This window comes from Triturus cristatus, chromosome 2_2 (genome assembly GCF_964204655.1).
Source record: "Triturus cristatus chromosome 2_2, aTriCri1.1, whole genome shotgun sequence".
NCBI classification, from domain to species: Eukaryota; Metazoa; Chordata; class Amphibia; order Caudata; family Salamandridae; genus Triturus; species Triturus cristatus.
The window spans coordinates 184,445,987-184,469,349 of NC_140582.1; positions in this window are offsets into that span (position 1 = coordinate 184,445,987).

A 23,363-nucleotide genomic window follows, 5' to 3' on the forward strand; every position below is an offset into this window, starting at 1 on the left:
AGGGGACAGGACACAAACCAGGGACACAGGAAAAAAACACAAGAGGGGAGAGAGAAATACCAGGGGGCAAGCAGGCAGGAGTGCAGTTGAGGCACAGGGGCCTCGAACCTACGGCGCTGATGAGATCAGAGGGACACCGGCACACAAGTGGTGCTGTGCGGCGTGGGGGAGCGACCTACCTGAGGTCAGGATCAAGGGTCGCTGATTGAATATAAATCGCATTTATACTCTAATGCAGAAATGCGTTTTGCATTGTTAGAAAAACTTCTGACTGCTCTTCAAATAGCTGTTATAAAGGAACATCCGTTGGATCAATAATTGCTGCCCATGAAGGATTCGCATCTGCCCATGCTGGTGTCACAGATATAGTTTCCTTATTACAGAAATGCTACTGGTGGCAGGGCCTTTATAAAAAAGAATAAATTAATATGTCTTTTGTTGTGACATTTATCGACAAATTAAAAGTTCCATCGTTGCCCCCCCACTGCCAACATCCCTTCTAGATTTTTCATAGACCACTACAATGTGTCTATTTGGATTATTACAGATCACTCTATTTAAATGGTGCCTTAAAATGTATTTTATTGTCTGTTGATTCATGTTCTCGATTTCTGTGGGTGTGGTTACAGTGATCAGCTGTTCCCGAACTGTTATTAAAGATTTGCAGGTCTTTATCGGTATATATGCATTAGCGGCATTGCACTTGGGCCAGGGACCAGCCTCTGCCTCTAAGGTTTACTGAGATACTAGGATCTCCATGGGTGTTGCTTTGAATTATTCTGCTCCTTATCATCCTAAGGAGAATTTGATAATGGAGCGGAAAATCCAAGACTTAAAGCAGTACTTAACAGCTGCAGTATTAGGTTCCATTCATAGTTGGATACATCACCTGTATGTCCAGAGAGCTTTAAATAATCTACCTAGAAGTTCTTTTGGTGGTCGGACCCGCTATGACGTTCTTTTTGGGGTCCAAATGCACTTTCCAGATTTTGATAACCCTGACACAGTGGCGGCTGATATGCACTTAGAGATCAATTAACATGTCGCTGTTTTACAGGGATTAGAAGACCTCAAAGTTGAGCGCTCGAATTTGAATTCTAAACAATCTGCCTATGGGACTTGAAGGAGCAAATAGTGACTTCGGCCTGGATTCCTAAAGTTAGAGATCTGATCTGGAAGAAGATTAAAGTTAAGAGGGAATTTGGCCCATCCTACCGTGCCCCAATGCCTGTACTTGCTGTTCAAGATACGCAAACTGCCATGGTTGAAAACAGAAACAACAAGTTTCCATTGATTTAATCAAGCTCCATCATGTGGCCAGACAAGGGTATCCGGATAGTTCCTTATCTTGTCACCCTTCCCTGCAAGAGATCCCTCTACATGCATTAAGTCATTCTAATTTAACTACTCCCTGCCTGGGGACTTCTGATGCTCCACTTGCACTCATGCCTGTTTCTACTGCCACACCAAACAATGAATTTATATATTATCAACATCCTTTAGGGATACCAGCATGTTCTCCTTTGCCTATTGAGGTTCCGTTTTTTGGTCCGACAGCATCTGGTTAATTTTCCGGCACTGATGATTTTTCTTCAGATTCTTCACATGCGCACTGTTCTCTTGGTTTAAACAGACTTATCTGATTCCTCCATGGTACCGCCTTTGGATTTTCATTTCCTAGGTTTTTCTCTTCATCTGGATTGGATTTGTTACAGAGTTTATTCTACTGTTAAATGGACACTATCTACCAGAACATTATTTTCCAGAACTGGTAGCTAAAGTACTTATGCCCCATTCTTCTTCACATAAGGTCAGAAGAGATTTGTTCCTTATGAACATTACTGCATTTCCTGTCCATGATGGTATTGTTTAGGATAAGGTCCCCTATGACATTTGTGGTCCCACTGAAACTTTATAATGTCCATATGCTTTTAAGATTGACAGGGATGCTTTTGTTACTTCAGATTCCATCTCTGATGAATGAGTTGGTGTGACTGTTTCAAACATGTAATCTGAATTAGAATCTTATACAGTATTCGAAAATGAGGATTTGTATTACAATTCTGTGAACTATAGTGAAATGTTTTGCTGTCATCATTATGCTCTCCATTATTTACACAGAGCACGTACACAACATTTTGTTTTAAACTATAAAGAATGGGAACACTACCTAACACCACCTATAGGGAGTCCCCAACAATATTTGAATATGTTTCCTCACTTTTCTGGTCATGTCCACACAGACCCAGCTTTATTTTATTATAAGGTTACACATTCCCAAGCAATAAACAATTGCTGATACAAACCAAATGAATTTATTCTGATTCTTTTATTTCAAAATTGATGATGCAAGGTTATGATTATTGGAAAAACAATATTGATTTGAAATAGATTTGGTATACAGGATTCTTGTAGGCCCAGAACTTTGATGCCTTATTTATGGCTCGTTTAATCCCTCCAAACATAATATTTTAGAACAGAACAGTACAACAGACTATGGGCCTCATGTACCATATTTTGATGCACCGCAGTGCAGCAAGCCTTCATACTGTGCTGCCATGCATCAAAATAAAAGGGCAGGAATACGCCTTATCTACAAGATATGGTGTATTCCTGTCCTTCTACCTTGTGCCGGCACACAAACAGCAGCCGAGCACCAACAGAGTCACTCATTTGCAATGGTGCAAGGGTGCCTGCGTTGCAGGGATAACTGTTGTTGTGCAGGAAGGGACACCTTCCTGCAGAATAGCAATCATGAATGGGGATTAGAATGCAGCACACATAGAGGGGCATATTTACAAGTATACATTCTCTTAGTGACGTTCTGGTGGCAATATCCCCTTCTCCTTATTTACAAGGTGACATTAAGCCAGTTAACTTGGCCTAATGTCACCTTGTGAATAAGGCCCCTATTCATGCTTCACTTAGCATGAACGGGGTATGCAATGGGTATTGCAGTGGGCATTTCACCTCAACATCCATTGCTTTTTGACGCTGCCCCACATTTACAAGGATGGGGCCGCGCCAAAAACTAAGACGGTCTTAGAATGGTGATACGAGGAGAAATTTTCAATTTCTCATCGTATTTTGCTCTTTCAATGTGTGCTGCATTCTGAAGCACACAAAGAAACTGCAAATCGCCTCTAAAGATTGTTTATGTGCAGGGATGTGTCCCTTCCTGCACATACCTTGTGCCCCTGCAGTGTAGGCACCCTTGCAACATGGCACAAGGGTGCCGGTGCTGATGCTAGGCAGCTTTTTTTTTATCTCTAGTGCAGGGGGAAATGCAGAAGTGCACCCTATTTTTGTAAATGTGGCACATCCCTGAGTTAAAAAAATTTCAAAGTGCGGTGTTACCAATTTTGTTGTAACACGGCGTTCTGCCATTTTATTGTAAATATCCCCAGAAAGAGCAAGAAATAAGGAAAAGTTAAAGTATGTTTGTTTTAAAATCTTAGCACTGTTAAAAATTAAGCGTAAGTGGAGTTTTGCTCATCAGAGAGTAAACTGTACACTAAGGGAACTACCGTTTTATTATTGTAGGTGTGAATAGTTTATATTTGGGTGAATGGATGGAGTGTGGATTTAAACATCCCATCCATCGTTCAAATATCATTAGTTTCCAGTTTTACAAGGTTACTGGGTGTGCTAAAGATTAGTATTTTTTTAGGGTTTTTGTTGTAATGCAAAAGAAATGTTTTATTAGTAACAGTGACAGTTATTTCAGGAGGAATGTTAATTTCAAAGTATGTTTGGGGTATTACGCATTGGGGGCTACTTGCCTGTTTTTTTTCGCTGTATAATTCTGCTTACGTTTATGATTGTGGGCATGCAACTTGCTACATGCATAGGAATGTGTTGAGATACCTCCCTCAAAACTGCGCCACCAGGTTCATTGGAGGTGGATGCACGTTCTTTCATTTGATTTATGCTCTATCTAACCTGAATTTCCATTGCAGAGGCAAAGTGGTTATGCTCTGTGTTCCATTCAACAGTGTCCCCAAGAGTAACCGATCTGCCTGTGCAATGGGATGAGTAATATTGCACACACCTCCAATGACTACTGGGCTCAGTTATTCTCTCTTTAAATAAAGGTAGCCACAGTGTTTCAGGAGTCTGTTTCCTCTTTGGGATTTCACATAAGTAGCTTTTCTTGCTGATGCCATTTTTTAAATGTCTGTAAAAAAAGAAAAAAAGAGTTTTATGTTTTTATTTGAATGTTTAGGGCCTGATTGCGATGTCGGTCATAAATTAAACCGCCCGACTCGTTGTCGGATTCGGTTCCGACTGACTCGCGGTCGGCAGTTACTCCCGACTGATTATGATGCTTCTGAACACCATTCGGAAGGACTGCATTTGGCCTCAAAGGGAGCTTGTGTTCCGAACGACAACACAGGCTCCTATGGGGAAAATGATTGTCTGCGGAAAACCTTGCACCCTGTCACAGGAACCCTATGGTGCCTGCCACACTGTGCATGGTTTTACAGGGAGTCCCTTGGGTACCCCCTTGACCTCGCCCCGGAGGCCATAGGATGAAGGCAGGACTTCTAGGGGCCCCCAAAGTCAGTTTCCCACAGCCTTTTTGTGTTGGACAGACCGAGTCAGAAAGGGTTGAAATCCTACACCATAATCGGTCGGTCAGAAACGATGTCCATAGAGCTGTACGAATCAGCTCTGAACCAACTCAGATACTCCAAATGCCATTCGGAACCTATTTGGAATGACCCGTTACGACCGTGAGCATCGTAGTCGGTCGGTCAGAAACAACAGACTACAATGGGTTCTGACATGGTCTAGGGGAACCCGACTGTCGGTCCGAAGCTTTACGAATGACATTGTAATCAGGCCCTTAATTTGGAAAGAAAAATGTATTTGTTAAACTTATTTGATTTGTGACATTTCAGATTTTTTTTTTTACAATGTATTACTGTTACTATGTGCTTTTGCAATTCAATATTGTTTTGTGATTTGAAACTGCCAAAAAAAAAAACGTATTTAGTTCTCAATTGACTTTTTGAAGAACATGTTCATGATATATTGTTTATTTTTGATTTTGTGACTTTTGACTTTCTACTATGGTTTCTAGTGGATTCCTGTTATAAGAAAAAGAGGCATTTCATTTAGTATTAGTTGTTTGCCTCCCCTTACAAAAGTTCCCTTGTTTGATAGGTCTTCCTTTTGCTGTTCTAGAACTGTTTTCTCTGTTGTTTTTGTGGAATAAAACTGTTCTTCATTGTGTTTGCTGTTGGAAAGGTCTACAAGAAAAACTGGATTTTTAATGATTGATGTTGGTCTAGCTTTTGGCTTTAAAAAAACAACATCTTGGTTAAATTATGTTTTTGGTTATTGTACCTGTGAAAGGCTTTCTCTTAATCCCACTACTGCTGGAGATGATGTTTGCAGTTCAATTGATGGTTTTCAGTTTATTTGAGCTGTGCACAAATAAAAAAATAAATTGCTGTCATTTTCATTTTACATTGCTTAGATTTATTAAACCAAAAGTGATGAACACCTTACCTAAGGCAAGCAACTGTTTGCGTTAGAAGAGACAATTTAGCAACCCACTGACCAGCACTTTCCCTGAGGCAAGGACATGGAGGAGTTAGAATAGTGATTATCCTCCCCTGCACTGACCAGCAACTTCTTTGAGCCAAGCACCCAGCAGAGTTAGAATAGATATTTTGGGGCATATCAACAACAACCGGCGATAATTATCGCTCAGCGCTCTTAGCGTGAGGATAATTATCGCCGGCTAGCGTGAATTTTTATCGCTGAGATAGCGTGCTATTAGCAACGCTTATCTCAATAGCAATAAAAATCTACACGCTAACAGGCTAACGTGCGATTATCACTGGAAACCCAGCGATAATCACACGTTACCTTGTTGATAGGGACAGGCAAACTTAGCCATGATATCCTCCTTCCATAGGATATCATGGCTAAGTCTGAAAATTAGCAGACGTAAAAAAGCAGCGTTAACCGCGGTTAGCGCTGCTTTTTTTGTCTCTAACAGGGTTAGCGACATTCTTGATAATAGAAATGTCGCTTAGCGACATTTCTCCTATGATTTTACTCTGGAACTCCCCCTTTGCATCTCATTAGAGATGCAAGGGGAAGCGTAGAGTAAAAGGGTGCTAACATGCAAATTTGCATGTTAGCACCCTGTTGTTGAAAGGGCGCTAGTTTTATCTCTGCTTTTTTTTGGCTTTTAAAGCCAAAAAAGCAGAGATAAAGCCCTTGTTGATATGCCCCTTTGTCCCCCACCAGTGACCAGCACCTTCTCTGAAGCAAGCACCCTGCAAAGTTAGAATAGTTATTTTGCCCCCCACCATTCACCAGCACATTACCTGAGGTAAGCAGCCTGCGGAGTTAGTACAGTAATTTTGCCTTATTTAATATTTGAAATCAAAATGTTTTAATATAAACACTTTACAGTGTACTTAAAAAAAGAATTTCCTCTGAAATTTCTTTCAATTTTGATTGTTGTGTGAGTATGGTTAAAGTCTGGAAATGATTTTAAAAAGAAAGAACTTTAATTAGTAATTTTTGCTTTTTTTCACTAAAAGTTTAATTCATCGTTATTTGATATATACTTTTACTTTTGACAGAATATAGGTATTATATTGTTGGATGCCATATTCAGGTTCTGTGAATATATCAAAAATGTAAAAATAAATTAGGCTTTTAAATAAATTGTGTCTTATCTAAATGTGCTTGGATTTGGACTTACACTTACTTCTGTCAATAGATGGCAGTGTCTTCAGTCAAAGGTGGCAGTTTTCTCCTGCTACTGTAGGTGCGTGTGGTTACCAGGGAAGTCAATGAACCACTCAACACAAACTGGTCGTTGGTGAATTTTATGCATGTTTAGGGGTAAACGAAAATTTCACTGAAAATATGTTTTGAAATAATTTTTCAGACTGATGCAGAACCTGACAGAATGTGTGTCTTTTATGTTGTGTGTAAAATGCTGTTTTTAATGTTTTCGTTTAGAGTGGCGGACATTTTGGGTAGATGGTGGTTAGGCAGATGTAGTGGAAATGGTGAAAGGACACCATTTTTTCTAGAGTCGATAATGACTAGAATGTTTTAGTGGAAATAGTGGAATGACATCATGTTTTATGGTGTGTTTGTATATGCTGGTTTTGGTAATGAATATACAGTGTTTTTTTATTGTTAAAAGTTTATGTATATGTCGAAATATTGTAATTAAAAAAAAGAATATTTGGAACGTATTATTGTTTCAATATTTTTTTTCGCTGTTTTTGCACGTATTATATGAGCATGTTTAACATGGTATAATTATTATGCATTGTAATGGTATTCATTGCATTGCTATGAGTTGTAATGGCTGGCGGTGTCATGGCAGTTTTTATGTATCTCTATCAACATATGTTCTAATGGCTTGTGTTGTAATGGTAGTCACGTTGTAAAATCCATGTTGTAAAAGTATACATTGTAATGGTATGCGTAGTAACATCCTTTGTTCCATAGATGCAACTAATAATGAGATTTGGAAGATTTCATAAGAAGCTGCTGACAGGTTGTGACAAATTGATAAGGACAACTTAGTAAAAGCATTAGCTTTAGTCACTAATGGCATAACCACATTTTCTACTAATATTTATTGATTAAAAATCTGCTTTTGACCTCATACAACATGACATGTCTGCCCTTTTACAAGGTCAAAGTCAATTAAGACTGACTTTGTAATTGAGGTGGACATTGAAAGTTTTTTTTTAAAAGCAGAGTGCCATGGAAATATTTAAATACAATATATCTGTTTTTGCCTTAAAACTTGTCACATATTCAACAGGTCGTGGCAAAGAAGGGAGCAACTTACACTATGCTTAATATAGAGCTTTTCGAAAAACTGCCCTTTACTGTAGCTTCAGATATATGGTTAATTCATCGTTTCATTTCTTTTAGGATCTCTACGTATCATTTTTCGTCTTGTCTGAAACACTTTCTGTTTTTTATTTTAAATATTTGTTATTGTCAACAAGAGGACAACATAATTAACACAGTATTACATTAAAAAAAAGAAAAAAGAGGACATAGCTTATAACATGACTTATAAACTTCAAGCAATCAAAAGAACACTATAGATGGAAGGGATATATCAATTATAAATATCTCAAAAGCTTCTATGCAGACCAAAGTATCTACTACCAGATGCCCCCAAATTGCCTTTAATTTCAGCAAAGAGCAAATTCCCCTTGCCTTAGCCAGAGCATTTTCCATTTCATATGTTTCCCTGACTTAAATCCACCAGTCACTTATACAGGGGGTTTCGGGGAGATCCATACCTGAGCAATAATAAAATTGAAGATAGCCGCATGAGTCCATGATTCGGCTGTTTGTATCCCATCATAATTTCCATAGCTGTTACCGGTGAATCTATCCCCAATTTTTGAGAACACACTTGACCGATCTTTTGCCAAAACATCCCCAATTCCACACAGGTAACAAACATATGTAATAGACTAGCCGCATACTGACCACATCTAGGACATTTCGTCCGACCCCCACCTAGACCCCCCAGAGCCCACTTTGGAATTTTGTCTGGCGTATAGTAGAGCATACATATAGTACAAAATTGCTGTAATTTCAGGTTAACAGAGTACACTGAGGGGCATATTCACAAGAAACTATCGCCGAGTCAACTGCACTTTATCGCAGCCAAAGTTGGGATTAAATCTATCGCCCCATTCACATGCGGGTGTTAACAGCCTACAGCACCAGTATAGTCGTGATAGCAGCCGTAAAAAACATCACCACAGAGGCCCCCGCAACTATCGCTAATGAGATGCAGAGTGGCCGTTCCCGTGCCAAAAGCCGCGACAACATCACACCTCAACAGTCACAACGGCCAGACAGAACTGCGATGAAAACACAAAACAAGCAATAAGGTGCGTTAACACCAGGAAATCTACACCTGCTCTGACCTGATGTAAAGTCGGACGGCAGCCTGCACAACAATAGGGAGCACAGCCCACAGCCACCCCGGAAGGGCAACAGATGCCATGGAGCCTCCCATCATGCGAACCGGACACTACCCCCAGGAACACCCCTCCCTGGCACCCCCGACCAAACACATGCCACATCAGCTACACCTAAACATGCACAAAATAATCCGCCTGACGTCGCATAATCACAACTGGTGACATGCATGTGACATGCATGTGTCGACACAATAATGAGCAGCACACATTCACTTTCGAAAGCAACAAATGAGACTTTATTAAAATGAACACTGAAATGAAATGAAGACACATGGCTGCTCCCCTCGGGACAATCCGTAGGTCCCAGCCTGCAAGACAAAAAACATGATGAGAAAGTGTGTCCTCTGCACATCAAAGGACAGAGAGAGAGTGAAGGGGAGAGAGAGGAAGAGAGGGGGAGAGAGAGAGAAAGAAGAAGAGAGGGGGAGAGAGAGAAGAAGAGAGGGGAGAGAGAGAGAGAGAGAGAGAAGAGAGGGGGAGAGAGAGAGAGAAGAGGGGGGGAGAGAGAGAGAAGAAGAGAGGGAGCGAGAGAGAAGAAGAGAGGGGGAGAGAGAGAGAGCCGCCGATGCGCACCCAGGCCCCACTGCTCACCTGCTGCCACCGGTGTGTCTCCAACCACTTGCCAGTATGTCTCACAGTTCACCAGGTCACACATCTGAGTCAGAGCCGTCAGCTGAAACAGAGTCCAGATACATGAGTGGCACAGTACACACACGGGCACAAGACAACATCGCCTGCCCGCCCATGCACATCCAGGCAGAGGCACCCAACCCCTGCCGCCGCCCATCAGAGCGTGCCCGCCTATGCACACCCAGGCCTCACTGCTCACCTTCTGCCACTGGCGCATTGACGGAGGTCCCACCATGTGCCGCTGCAAGTCACAAGCCCGGGGCCCGCGGACATGGCACCCTCCACACCATGCAGCCACGCTCCGCAGGCCAACAGGTCTCACGTTTGGTGCTGGTTCTTGATTACTCCATTGCAGAAGACATACCAGTGCACCCGGCACCATCGCAGGCTGCACACCCACTCAGCCCAATGGGTGCCACTAACACTGGGATCCCGGAAGCGACGCCACATGGCGGTAGGCCCGTGCTGCCCGCTGGCTCTGGCCTACACTGCAGTCCAGCAGGGCACACTAAACCTGAGCTGTCCCGACCACCGGGACGGGGCATCATCGCAGGCTGAACACCCGCACAGCAGCTTAAGGTGCCACTGACTCAGTGCACCCAAAGTCACCGTCCCGTGGCGGGGTGCCTATGCCAGCCACAATGCTCTGAGTGCCATTGAACCTGTGCAACCCCAGTCAGGCCACGTGGTGGTAGGCCCGTGCCGGCCGCAAGGCCTTGGGTGCCACTAACCCTGCAAGCCCAGTCAGTGCCACGTGGTGGTAGGCCCATGTCGTGCGCCAGGCCTCGGATGGGCCCTTTATGAATGAGATGCATGGAGCGGCCGCCATCCAATCACCACCGGAAGAGGGGAATGTGACATTGTCAGCTCCTTATGTTGGCGGAGTCACATGGCCAGTGATGCCTGTGCCGGATGGGTGTGGTGTGTGTGCAAACCTGCCCTCAGGGTGTGGCTGTGACATGCTGATGACTAGGCCAGTGACCTGTGATGGGTAGCAATGATGGCCCCCCTCAGTGCATCATCGGAGTGGTCTGGCCTTCCGTACGCCAGACCAGCGCAGGGCTTGCCACAATGACTCGTGGGCTCAGGGCATTGGCAAGCCCATGTCCGGACAAGGAAGTGACTGATTCGTGTGTTCCTGTTGTAGTGTTCACAGGACCCGGTACACAATATGCAATGTGGCAACCTCTGACTGGCATCCCACAGGATGAGCATCATTGATGCAGGGAAATCACTGTCCCTACATTCATCCACACATTCATACATGATAGATGTAAGACATGACACAGCAGTGTGTCACTAGATGCCTATTTGCACATCCAGTGCAGTTCTGCAGCTGGAGCGGTACAGGGCAGTGCCGAGCACACGACACAATATGGGCCCGTGGAGGGCCAGCCAGAGTCCATCCGGGGATGGCATGTACTGCGGAAGAGGAAGGGTACAGTTTGCAGTCTGTCCGCCATGTTATTGGTCGTCGAACAGGATGTGGCAGTCCATGTCGCTGTCCAAGGTGAGTGCATCGGTGTGTATCAGGGGTCAGTGGAAGGTCATGAGGCCATGTGCGACACCAAGCAGAAACAGGCCAGGTGGCAGAGATGAATGCTAGTGCCTCCTGATCACAAACCCATCCACTTCCTCGTCCGTGATGTGCGCCCTGCCCCACCTGTGTGTGTTACAGTACCGGCTGCGGCACTGTGTGCCAATTACACATCAGGGGCCTGGGTGGATATGTCTGCCACACTGATAGGCACTGACACACCAGGGGGGCGGGGATGTGGATGGTGTGGGGACAGCAGCATTCATCAGCGCCACGCCTTGTGGCGGCAATGCCATGATGGAGGTCTGCAGGGCATGACAGATCCCAGCTACATTACCATGATGTGCAGCGGTCCTCCATGAGCCTCTGCATGTGTGCCAGCTCACGGCTGGTATCGCCACTCTGAGCGGACAGCTGTTCTACTCTCCGCGTCATGACTCCAGCGATATCAGTCAGGGCTCGTTGGAGAACATGGGGCGGACATGGACACCCAAGGATGGCGTCCAGTTTGGCAGCCATGAGTTCAAACTCCACCAGCACATGATTGGGTTTGGGTGCTGGGTGGGGTCAACTCGATGTAGCTGAGCTGCCCTGATCCTGGAGGTGAGTCGCGGATGAGGTCAATGATGTCTAGGAGGGCTTGTGCTTCGATGCTGGTGTTGTCCTCCTCGTCATCAGTGAAGAGTGGCTGGGACTGCTCTGCAGGAGGTGTTGACAATGCCCCTGTGATGTGAAGGGGAGATTGTGTATTACAATGTGTCCACATGTATGTAGCCGCATGGTACAGGTTGACAATCTGACAGCATGACATTGTACATTGTGACAGTCTGTGGGTCTGTGCGAGGAGCCAGGGTTATTATGGGTGTGTACTGTGCCCTGCTTGATTGTGCATGTGTGCCATCGTGCCAATCTTCACACATCCCCCCAGTACCTGGTGGTCACTCACCCTGTTGCGGTTGTGTTGTGTCCTGTCGAGCAGTGACCGGTCCCCCGACCCTGGCCACAGTATCCACACTGATGACTGTCGACACCAGCTCCTCCATGTCATCCAGCACGAGCTGTGGCGCTGGGCCCCCACCTCCGGTCTGCGTTGCTGCCTTCTGGTTGGCAGAGAGTTTCTACTTGGTCTTCTGCTTGATGTCATTCCATCGCCTCTTGACCTCGTCCATTGTCTGCTTGTGCTCTCTGACGGCATTCACCTTGTCGATGATGTCCCGCCATATTCCAGTTTTGATGCCCAATGACACGGAGGTGATGAAGAGTTTTTGATGGTGTTCCATCACCTCCTTGACTATGATCCTGTTCGCCTGTGGACTGAATTTCGTCTTCCTCGTCTTCTTGTCCTTGCACTTCCCTGTCCCAGATGTCCCTGGCTGGTCGTCTGGGGTGCTTGTGGGGTTGCGTTCGTCCTATGCGCCTGCTCCGGCTGCCTCCATGGTGCTTGTGTGTAGTTCAGTTTTGGTGTGGGTGTTTCTTCTGCTTTTATGGTGATTTTTTGCGCCTGCTAGGTGTGTGTTGCAGGCCTGGCACTGCTTATCGCGGATTTCCTCATCGCGCTTTGGCCCATCGTTAGTTTTCTGGTTTTGTGGTTTTATCTCCATCGTGGAGGTTGTATCGCGGACATTGTCCGCGGTGTCGGCGGACTATCGCATAGTACTGCCTTGTATTGAATTCCACGTTGACACAGGTTTATTTTCCCGCAATGGGCTGCGATATTGGAAGTTGTGTTATGCTACTCTTGCGGTAGTTATCACACGTTCTTGTGAATATACCCCTGAGTCATCTATAAATTGTAATGCTTGTTTGATACCAGTAGGTATAATTCCTGTCCCCAAAACATTACCCCAACGCTCCGCAAGCCTTTCATAATCACTCTGTCTATAGCTGTTAAGGCATTTCTACATACCACTAATCAAAGATTTTACCTTTTCTCCGTGTAAACAATCCCAGATCGCGGCGCTAGATATTGTTGTCAAGGATAAATGTTTCACAAGGTAATCTTTAACCTGAAGATACTTAAAAAGCATATGATCTGGCAATTTATAATGGAGCTGCAAGCTCTCAAAAGAAACAAAACCATTACTATCATAGACTCCCCGAGAGATTAAATCCCACATCTAGCCCACGGTTTACTAACAGTATCTTTAATTGTTTCCAGGAACAACGGGTTACCCCATAGAGGAAGCTTATCATGGTAATATGATAAAACACATCTAGGAAACATTGCACGCCATATATATATATACTATCTCTGACAGTCTTAAACCTGACTATTTTGAAATAATTTGAATCGTTAATTCTGGATAAAAACATGTAGCTATCTTCCCCCAATATCAAATGATAGAAGAAGTTTTTACCAGTAGGTTTTTAAAGGCTACGAAAGTACCCAGCGAAAGCTGCCCAGAAATACAATTAAAAATCAGGAAAACCAAGTCCTCCTTGATTATATGGGAGCTTTAGTAAGTCTATCGCTCATCGAGCTTTTTTGTATCCCCAGATGAAACTATCAATACACCGTCAAGTTTCCTAAAAAAAAATATTATGGATTGGCAAAGGGATAGATCAAAATAGATATAAGAATTTAGGTAATATTTTCATTTTGATTATGTTATATCTCCCTATAATTCCTAGTGGGAGTTTATGCTAATTCTTTAACTGCTTAACTGTATATTTCAATAATACTTCAAAATTTAGAGCCAATATCCGATCAATCTGCACCGAAACCCTAACCCCTAAATATGTAACTACTGAACAAGCACCCATGATTGATCTTTCGGGCATAAAATTAAGAAGCAATTCAGTCTCCTCGTATATTCCCCCCGGCCTACAGACGGTGGCATACACAGACCTGGGTAAACTTCTGCTCTCCTTCCCCGATGGACAGTTGCTAGTTGGGGGGGACTTTAACGCGGTGGCCTCCGGCACACGCCTAGGGTGACCCCCCCCGGGGCAGAGGTGGTTGGCGGATTTCCTTGAAGCCTTCGGGCACCCTGAGAGTAGACACTTCACCTTCCACTCGGGTCCGCATCGTTCTTTCTCTCGGCTGGACTATGTCCTGACCTCCCTGCAGCCAGATATGCACATCCGAGAGGCCTCGCTCCTGGCGCGGGGCATCTCTGACCATTCGCCAGTGTACGTGCGGGCAGAGCTAGGGGGTGGGATGTTTTTTCCCCATACCCGCTTGGCGCCTCCAGAACGAGGACATGTGAAGAGAGCTGACTAGCTCCATTGAGCGCTACTTTGAGCTCAACACTGGGTCGACGAGCTCTGTGGTTACCCTGTGGGAGGCCTTCAAGGCGGTGCTGCGGGGGGAGGCCCGGTCGGCTATTGCCGGCTGCCGTAAGGAACGAGAGGCGCAGGTCGCCTCAGCTGAGGCGGACCTGCGTGCGCTTGAAGAGGCCGCATGTGAGGAGGCGGAGCAGGGTGTACACCACTGGCTGCGACTTAAAACCCCAGAATACAGGGAATTGGTAACGCACGCGGCCCAGGCTGCCATTCAGCACAAGGTGGGCAGGATATACGACCAGGGAGACAAGACAGGCAAACTTATCGCGTGGTTGGAGAAAAAGCAGCGGGCCGCAACGGTGGTGCCGGAGGTCAGGACGCGGGCGGGGGATACGGTAACGGAGCCCAGAGAGATTGTCGCGGAATTCGCGGAGCACTTCCGGCGGGTATACAGTAGGGGGTCGCACCATCCGGAGGAAGACTCAGACGACTTGCTGGGGGATATTCGTATGCCCAGCCTGTCAGATGCCGACCGCGAGGCTCTGGAAGCCACTCTCACCGCGACCGAACCGACCGAACTGGAGCGCTCGATTTTGGACCTCCGCCCGGGGAAGGCGCTGGGCCCCAACGGCCTGCCTATCGAGATCTACAAGCTGAAGCCGGACGTCCTCGGCATGCATCTCCTACGAATGTTCGAGGAGAGTGCAGAGGCGGGGATACTGCCGCGTGACCAGCGCGTGGCCACCATAGTGGCCATACCTAAGGAGGGGAGGCCCGGGGATGCCTGCTCCTCGTATAGGTCGATCTCTCTGCTGAACGCAGAGCCGAAAATACTTGCCAAGACTCTTGCGAACAGGCTCCACTCAGTCCTCCCCACGCTGGTCCACCCGGACCAATCCGGCTTCATGCCCCACCGTAACACGGCGCTCAATCTCCGCCGCCTGCACGGGGTACTGGGTAGGTGCCATACGATTCGGGTGGACGCGGTGGTAGTATCGCTTGATGCCACAATGGCATTCGACACACTCGAATGGCCCTATATGATGGCAGTACTCCGAAAGATGGGCTTTGGGCCGCGCTTCATGGCCTGGGTTCGCCTTCTATACACGGAGCCACTGGCGCAGGTAGTGGTTAATGGCAGGGTGTCTGAGGTGTTTGGTCTGGAGAGGGGCACCAGGCAGGGGTGCCCGCTCTCCCCTCTCATCTTCGCGCTTTCTCTCGAGCCGCTGGCGTCGTGGATCCGACAGGACAGATGCCTCACGGGGCTACGGTGGGCGGACGGATGGGAAGACAGAATATCCCTCTACACTGATGATATCCTCCTTTATCTTTCCCACCCGCGGAGATCTATACTGGCGGTGATGGATATTTTTGTAAGCTTCGGGAAGAATTCTGGGTTTTGCATCAATTGGGCGAAATCCGTCCTTTATGTTCTGCACGGCGACCCCCCCAGGCTGCCTGACACCTGTCCGCTAGCAATCGCGGAGGAGGGCTTTAGATACCTCGGAGTGTTTGTCACGCTGGATAAAGCCCTCCGGTTTGACAGGAATCTCATGCCGCCGCTGCAACGGTTCCAGCGTGACTCAGCCTCGTGGCAACGGCTGCCGCTGTCGCTGCTGGGCCGCGCGGCCCTCTTTAAAATGATGGCCCTCCCTAGGTTTCTGTATGCGCTCCAAAACCATCTGGATCTGGTGCCTACCTCATATTTTGCGGCGGTGGAGGCGGCGCAGAGGGCCCTCCTATGGTCGGGAGTACCCAGAATAGCGCTGCAGAAGCTCACCCTGGGGTGGTATGATGGGGGGATCACTCTCCCGGATATCTGCAAGTACTATTGGGCCGCCCACCTATCGGCAATAAACCAGGGGACATACTGCGACGGCAACGACCCGGGTTACGGGATGGACAGATGGTTGCTCCCGGGGGGAAACTATGACATTGCGTTATACTCTTGACCGGGCAAGCTCCACCTCACGGGGCCAACGAAGCACTCAGTTCAAATATGGCACACCGCGCACCGGGCGCTGGGGTGGGCTAACACACTTACAATGGCCACCCCCCTGTGGGCATCAGAGAGATTAGGCAGCCTGAGGCATACGAAGGGGTTCCGTAACTGGGACCTCATTGGGATCTCCCGGTAGGGGGACCTTTGGGGGCCGGAGGGGGTCAGACCCTTTGCCTCCCTCCAGTACACCTATGACATGGCGCGGACACAATATTTCAGGTACCTACAGGTCCGTCACTCCATTCGAGCTAATATCCCTCCGGGGACCCGACTTCCGCAGGCCTCCCCGCTTGAGGACAGGCTGTTGGACGGCCACATGCCGGAACATGCCATTTCCCTCACATACAAAAAACTGATTAACAACCCCCCTGACCCTCTAGACTCCCTGAAAGCGAAATGGGTGGCAGACGGGCTGGAGATTGATGATGAGGAGTGGATTATCGCCCTGGGGTCTCCTAGGGAAGTAGCGATATCAGCTAGACTCCGACTGGTGCAGCTAAAAATTTTGCACAGAGTGTATGTCTCCTGCACCAGGCTCCAGGCGATGGGTAGGGGAGGGGAGGGATTGTGCCGTCAGGGGTGTGGAGAGAGAGGGTCCTTCTTTCATATTTTATGGGAGTGCCCAGGGGTGCAGCGGTACTGGAGGCGAGTGGTGTCCTGTATGGGGGAGGTGTGGGAAACTGAGATACGCACGGAGGCTAAGAGATGTTTGCTGAACATTTGGGAACCCACGGACTTGTCCCAACGGGGGAGACTATGGGTCACACTGGGACAAATGGTCGCCAAAAGGAATATAGCCCGTCTGTGGGGGGCATCGACCCTGCCGAAATTGAGGGACTGGCAGAATGATATGGACTGGTGTATGCTACAGGAAAAGACGGTATACATGGCACGAGGGTGTCCCAGGAAATGGGAGGAGGTGTGGTCGCTTTGGAACGCATACCGAGGATATATAGTTGAGCCGCCGCGGGCCCGCCTATCTGGCCTGGAAAGTGTGGACGTAACATAGGATGGAGGCCGGCTCGGGCTACCAGCTTGGTCTCTGGGCCGTCTTCATAAGTTTCCGGTGCTGCGCCACCCTGGATGCATTGCATGAAAGAAACCTGTCTTGTGTGACCTGTTTATGTTCTGTTGTCTGAAAACAATAAAAAGATTTACAAAAAAAAAAAAGAAGCAATTCAGTTTTGTTTGAATTTAATTTATATCCTAATAAAAATCCAAATGCAGCTGCTTCGTCCTCAATAAAGTTTATCGCCCTAGCTGGATCGGTTGTAAAAACTGTGATATCATCCGCATGAGCAATGACCTTAAGCTGAGTTGCACCTGGCACTAATGGAGAAATTTGCATATTAGATTGCAGTGCACAGATAAATGGCTCAATGTACAGAGCGAACAACAGAGGGGAATGAGGGCATCCCTGCCTGGTACCACATAAAATTGGAAATATTGATGAATGTAAGCCTAGCTATGAGCATTTAGCTTGAGGTTTGAAATATATAGCATGTACCCACCGCATAAATTGTCCCCTAAATCCAAATGTTGCCAACGTGGCCCACAAAAAATCTCACCCAACCCTGTTGAAAGCCTTTACGGTGTCCAAGAGAATCAAGCTAAGATTTATTGACATCTTCCCAGCCATATCAAAAGCCCCCACGGCCGTATTAACATGTACAGTAGTATCTCTACAAAGAATAAAACCGTGTTGATTGTCAGATACTAATCCTGGGCATAATTGGAGGCAGTGGGGTAGCCAACATTTTTGCATACATTTTGGCATCAGTATTGATGACCAGATGCGCTGGTAGGAACCACAATCTTCAGGGGGTTTATCTTTTTTCAAAAAGAAAACTATCTTTGTCATATTCCATGATTCTGGTATCTTTCCAGTTGAACCTATACACTGTACAACCAAGCTAAACAGTAATACCAAAATATTTTTAAAGACCTTATAAAACTCGACCGGTATGGAATACTCCCCCCCCTCGCCTTCCCAGAAGGCAAAGTAGCTATTGCCAAGCTTATGTCCTCCTTCATGATGTTACTCTCTAATTGCAGCATCTCTTCTTCCCTCACGGCTGGAAGATGGGTACCCTGCAGATATTGTTGAATGTCTCCCTCTTCCGGTGTGATACTTTGCATGTATAACCTTTGACAGTACTTAGAGAATTGTTCAAGGATTCCTTGCGGATGTGTAGATAAAATCCAATTTGCCCCCTTTATGGCTTTTATTTGAGTTTTAGCCCTTTCCTCTGCCACCTTACAGGCCAAAACCTTTCATATTTGTTCTCCATATTCGTATTGCGTAAGCCGATACTTATGGTACCCAGCTGCAATTCTATCCCTGAATTACTTCTTCATAGCTAATCTTGCATCTGTTAAGGAAAGAAACAACTGGTTCTGATCCCTAGAACCTTGCAAGACCGCATCAACATGTTTTTTTTCCATATTACGCAATGCTTTAATAGCAGCCTTGTTTGCATCCTTCCCCTCTTTGTTTTGTTGCCATATATATTGTTGGTTTACCCCTCTTGGGAATGCCTTAATTGTATCCCAGACTATAAATTGGGAGGTTGACCCCATATTCTCCCTAAAAAAGAGCTCAAGCTGTCTACTCAAATTAGCCACATACAGACTATCCATAAATAAGTATCTAGGGAAAGAAAAAGATCTCATTGTCTTACATTCAGCTATAGCCTGGAACGATAGTAAGATAGGATTATGGTCAGAGGTAACATGCGGATACACTTCCATGTCCAATGACATCATTATATTATCCGAGACCCATGCCATATCTATTCTAGAATAAAGCAGATGTGGGGCAGAGTAATACGTATAGCCATGAATATTTGGGTACAACAATCACCAAGTGTCTTTTGTTGCCTGCAGCCACCCCATATCTAGTATTGCAGCCCGCGTCCTCCGCATTCTAAGAGTAGCCCCTGGCCTAGTCGAATCTTTATTGTAATCCATTACGCAATTGAAGTCGCCCATAATCAATTGTTCCCCCTCCTAATTCAGCATCTCAATACTCAATACATCAAATACAGTAGGATCATCTGTATTCTGGAAATATACTGAACAAAAGATATATTTCCTACCTCTGATTTCTATCTGTGCCAAAGCCCATCTACCCCTCTGATCAGCCAATGTCTTATATATCTTGCATACAAACCTTTTATCCTTAATATAGCAGTGTCTCTTTTTGAAACAATTTGTGTAGTACACACTATTATTTCAAACCCTAAATGTTTAAGGAGATTGCGGTCTTCAGAGGAAAGATGTGTCTCTCTTAATAGGACCATCTGGGGATGCTAAATCTTTAGCTCCTCTCTGACAAATTGTCGCTTGGTCCTACTATTAAGCCCGACAACGTTTCAAGCCACATTTTTAATCCAATCCCTAAAAAGTATTATTCCCTTCAGTCATGCTGTTTCCCCTTTGTTTCCTCTTCTAGTGCCCATCTTAATTCTTATACATTTATCATATTTATACACTCCTATTACAATCTTTCTACCTAAAATCCTATGTGCCCCATTGTTGACATTTTCCTGCCCCTCTATTAACCCTCCAGAACAACATTCCCCCTCCCCCATGTCTTTATCTACCCCACCCTGTAACATAAAGGAAGAATCCTCCCCTTTTACCAGCTGCCGCTGACTGGGCAGCTAAACAGTGACAGTACCCCACGGTAGCCCCAGCACCACCCCCACACATATTATCCATCTTTATCAATTTATCATACCAAAGAGGCTGAGAGATAAAATAACAAAAAGACAAGAGAAAAGGAGACTACACTCATGTAACACAGAAAAAATTAAGTCACAAAAAGTTCAGAGATCAATTTCCCCCTCCTTTGTACTATAAACATCCAGGAAAAAAAGACTTATTTTTTTCCCCAAAACCGTAACTTTCCTAAGTCTTGTCCGCCGCCTCTTTTTGCCATTTACCAATGGCTCCTTTAGCCTCCTGCTCATTTAGAAAAAAGTAAGAGTGTCTCCCTTTCAGGACTCTTAGCTTTGCAGGCTCCTGTAGAAAAACTTGAGCCCCTATAGCTTTCAGCAGGTCTATTGATTGGCGAAACTTCCAACGTCCATCCATTGTCGCCTTACAAAGATCAGAGCACACAAAAATAGTAAGAAAGTCAACATTAACTTGCCTAAGTAAAAAGTTTTCAAAAAAGATAAAAAATGGCTGTGGAAATTGAGACCCTTGTTTATACTGTACAAGTGGAAGCCTGTGTGCTCTTTGTATCTGACAATCCCAGTCCCAATTCACTAAGTCATGAAAAGCCTTCTGAAAAAGCTGGACCACATATGCTCTAGGATCGGAACCCTCCTTTCCCTCTGGGACCCCGAATAGCCTTAGAGTATGTTGTCGCTGACGGTTCTCAAAATCTTCTAACTTGGCCTGCATAGCCTTGATCTGAGCATCATGTAACTGCAAGGAACTGACGGTTTGAGTGGTTGTCTCCTCCGTGTCCACCACCCTCTGTTGCAACTCTAAGATGTCCTTTGTGAGTGCCCTGACCTCGTGCTTCAAGTCTTTGATCATTTAAGGCCCAGAGAATCAAGGAGAGTGATGGCTGGTCATGGTCCTGAGTCTTCTCGGTATGGTGCTCGACTTGATGTTCCCCCACAATTTGACCCCCCTGTTTCCTCTTGTTAGGCAAAATAGATATCAAAGGAAAACCGTTAAAAGGCATAGTCGATAACTGTCCAAAAGATGTCACTAATTGAGATTTGAGATTGGCTCCTGTTATTTCTCCATCTTCGATGCTAGCACCACTATCTATCGGGCTATCTATCGGGCTAGTACCTGATGGACGTGATACTATTGTCTTTACCCCTCCTTTTGCCTGGACCCATCTGCGCAGAGGGCTACTAGCTAAGGTCTCTTTAGAGCGTGAAGATTCCATGTGTTGTTGCTGATTATCATGCCCACTAAGAGTTTGCTTCACGCCTCTCATTATTTTAGACTTTGTATTTTTCTTTATATCAGAAGAAACGTTAGGTGACTCACTCCCAGCCGCTGTACTCTCCACTGGCCCAGGCACAGTACTTCTGTAAACTGCTGGTACATCACTCCTCTTTCCACCCAGGAGCCTGTGGTTACCAGGTTCTTGTTGGAATCCTTGTACCTCTAACACAGCTTGCTTGACTCCTGAGCTGTTATCTCCATCTCCATCTCCAACCTGAACCACTGCCTGAGTCGGTGGGTGCACCCCTGTATCTATGTCAAGGCTCCCCCTAGAAGGGTCTATAGCAATGGTGATAGAGGTCATAGATGTGTCCGCCTGACTGCAAAAAACCCCACTGGTCTCTATATACAGAGGTTTCTCCGCCAGATTCCATTGCCCCTGCTAATTCGCCCCTAGCTTTTCTCCCTCTGCAGTGATGTTAGCATCTATTTCTCAAAGCTCCAAAAACTCTGAAGGCAACTGTGGTTCTTCGGATAAGCCCATTGGATACATTGTAGTCTTATGGAGACTCAAATCTGTCTCAGCCTGGTCTACAAAGTTATTTTTCTCTTTCCTGAAAGCATCCAAGCAGCGGGTCACATTATTGTATTTCTTCTGTTGACTTGTAATTGACGTTAATAAAGCCTCTGCTATATCGTTGCCAATTGCTTGCTCGGTAAGCACGCCAGCTGATGAAAAAACCTCAGCTGCTTTCCCTGACTACAGCAGTCGCAGTAATGCCTTACCTACTTTAGAGGAGCCCTTATCGTTTTTTCCTCTCTGCTCAGCCGGTACCTCCTCAGCCATATCAGTCCCAGAGGCACCTGCCGTTTTCACCATATTTGCCGGAAGCCGTGTTGCCCGTGTGTTTCTGGGCACTATTTTCGGTGGAACCATCACCCTGCTTGATTCAGAGTCTAGGTCGGGAAAAAGTCTTAAGGACAGTCTCGACCAGTAGACCTCTGAATGGCATCCGACTAGCCAGCGTACAACCTGGGACGCATACAGCAAACACCGAATCCCAGCTGCCGCTGCTACCTGCATTCAGTGGTTAAGCCTGCGGTCTTTAGATTCAGATTCTCTCCAATGTGCAGGAAAACGGCAGTGTATAAGTTATGTCACTTCTTTTCCTCCCTTTAGTGAACCCGCCACCGCAAAAAGCTCCTTATCACAGCTCTTTTTTCAGCTCAGCATCGCCTAAGTGTAGGAGCCTCTCCGTGTGTCTGTTCACCGCCATGGCATCAACCCGTCATCTTGCTCCTCCCCCGTCTGAAACACTTTCAGGTAGGCAGATATGAGCTGATGGGCAGGAATTCCCTGCATGAAATTTTGTTTCTTCCCTTCAACTACAAATGAGTGATTATTGACCGAGGGGTTTTTCTTAGTGCAAATAAATGTAGAGTTTCCTTGAGCCATTGATAACTTTGTAAAGAGATAACTCTGCATAGAGCATGCAAGGCATCCGTGGTCAATTTGGCTTGTTATTTGAAGCGGGTTCCCTAATCCTTGATCAGGCCAGTTTTTCAAATAACTTCGAATAGAAGTTACTTGATTCTGATCGATTAAGGTTGCTCTAGAATGAAGCCAGGTGTCCCTTACATTGCAACAGTTTCCAAGGCTGTGACTTGCTATATGAATGTACTATGTCTTCCTACACACACGGCAGGGCAAATAATCTTGTGGCCAACAGTCCCTATTTCTAATATTAACTTTGCTAAGTTAAGCCGACTGAAAGCCTTATTGTTTCAAAAAGAGGTAACACTAACATCTGCCCGTGAAACATTTGATCTCCAAGTTGCCCAGTCTTCCTTAGAAGTTCAATTGCTGTTGCACACTAATCTGTTGTACATTTCGGTGAGCTTGTACACTTCATTTTCAATGCAACCAATGCGGCTGGAGTAATACACTTTATTAAGGCTTTTGGGTCTGGATTTGTTTCTGCATGTCAGTCTGAACTTGGAGTGATTCTGTCTTTTACACACTCTCTATTTTCAAGTGTGTTTGGAG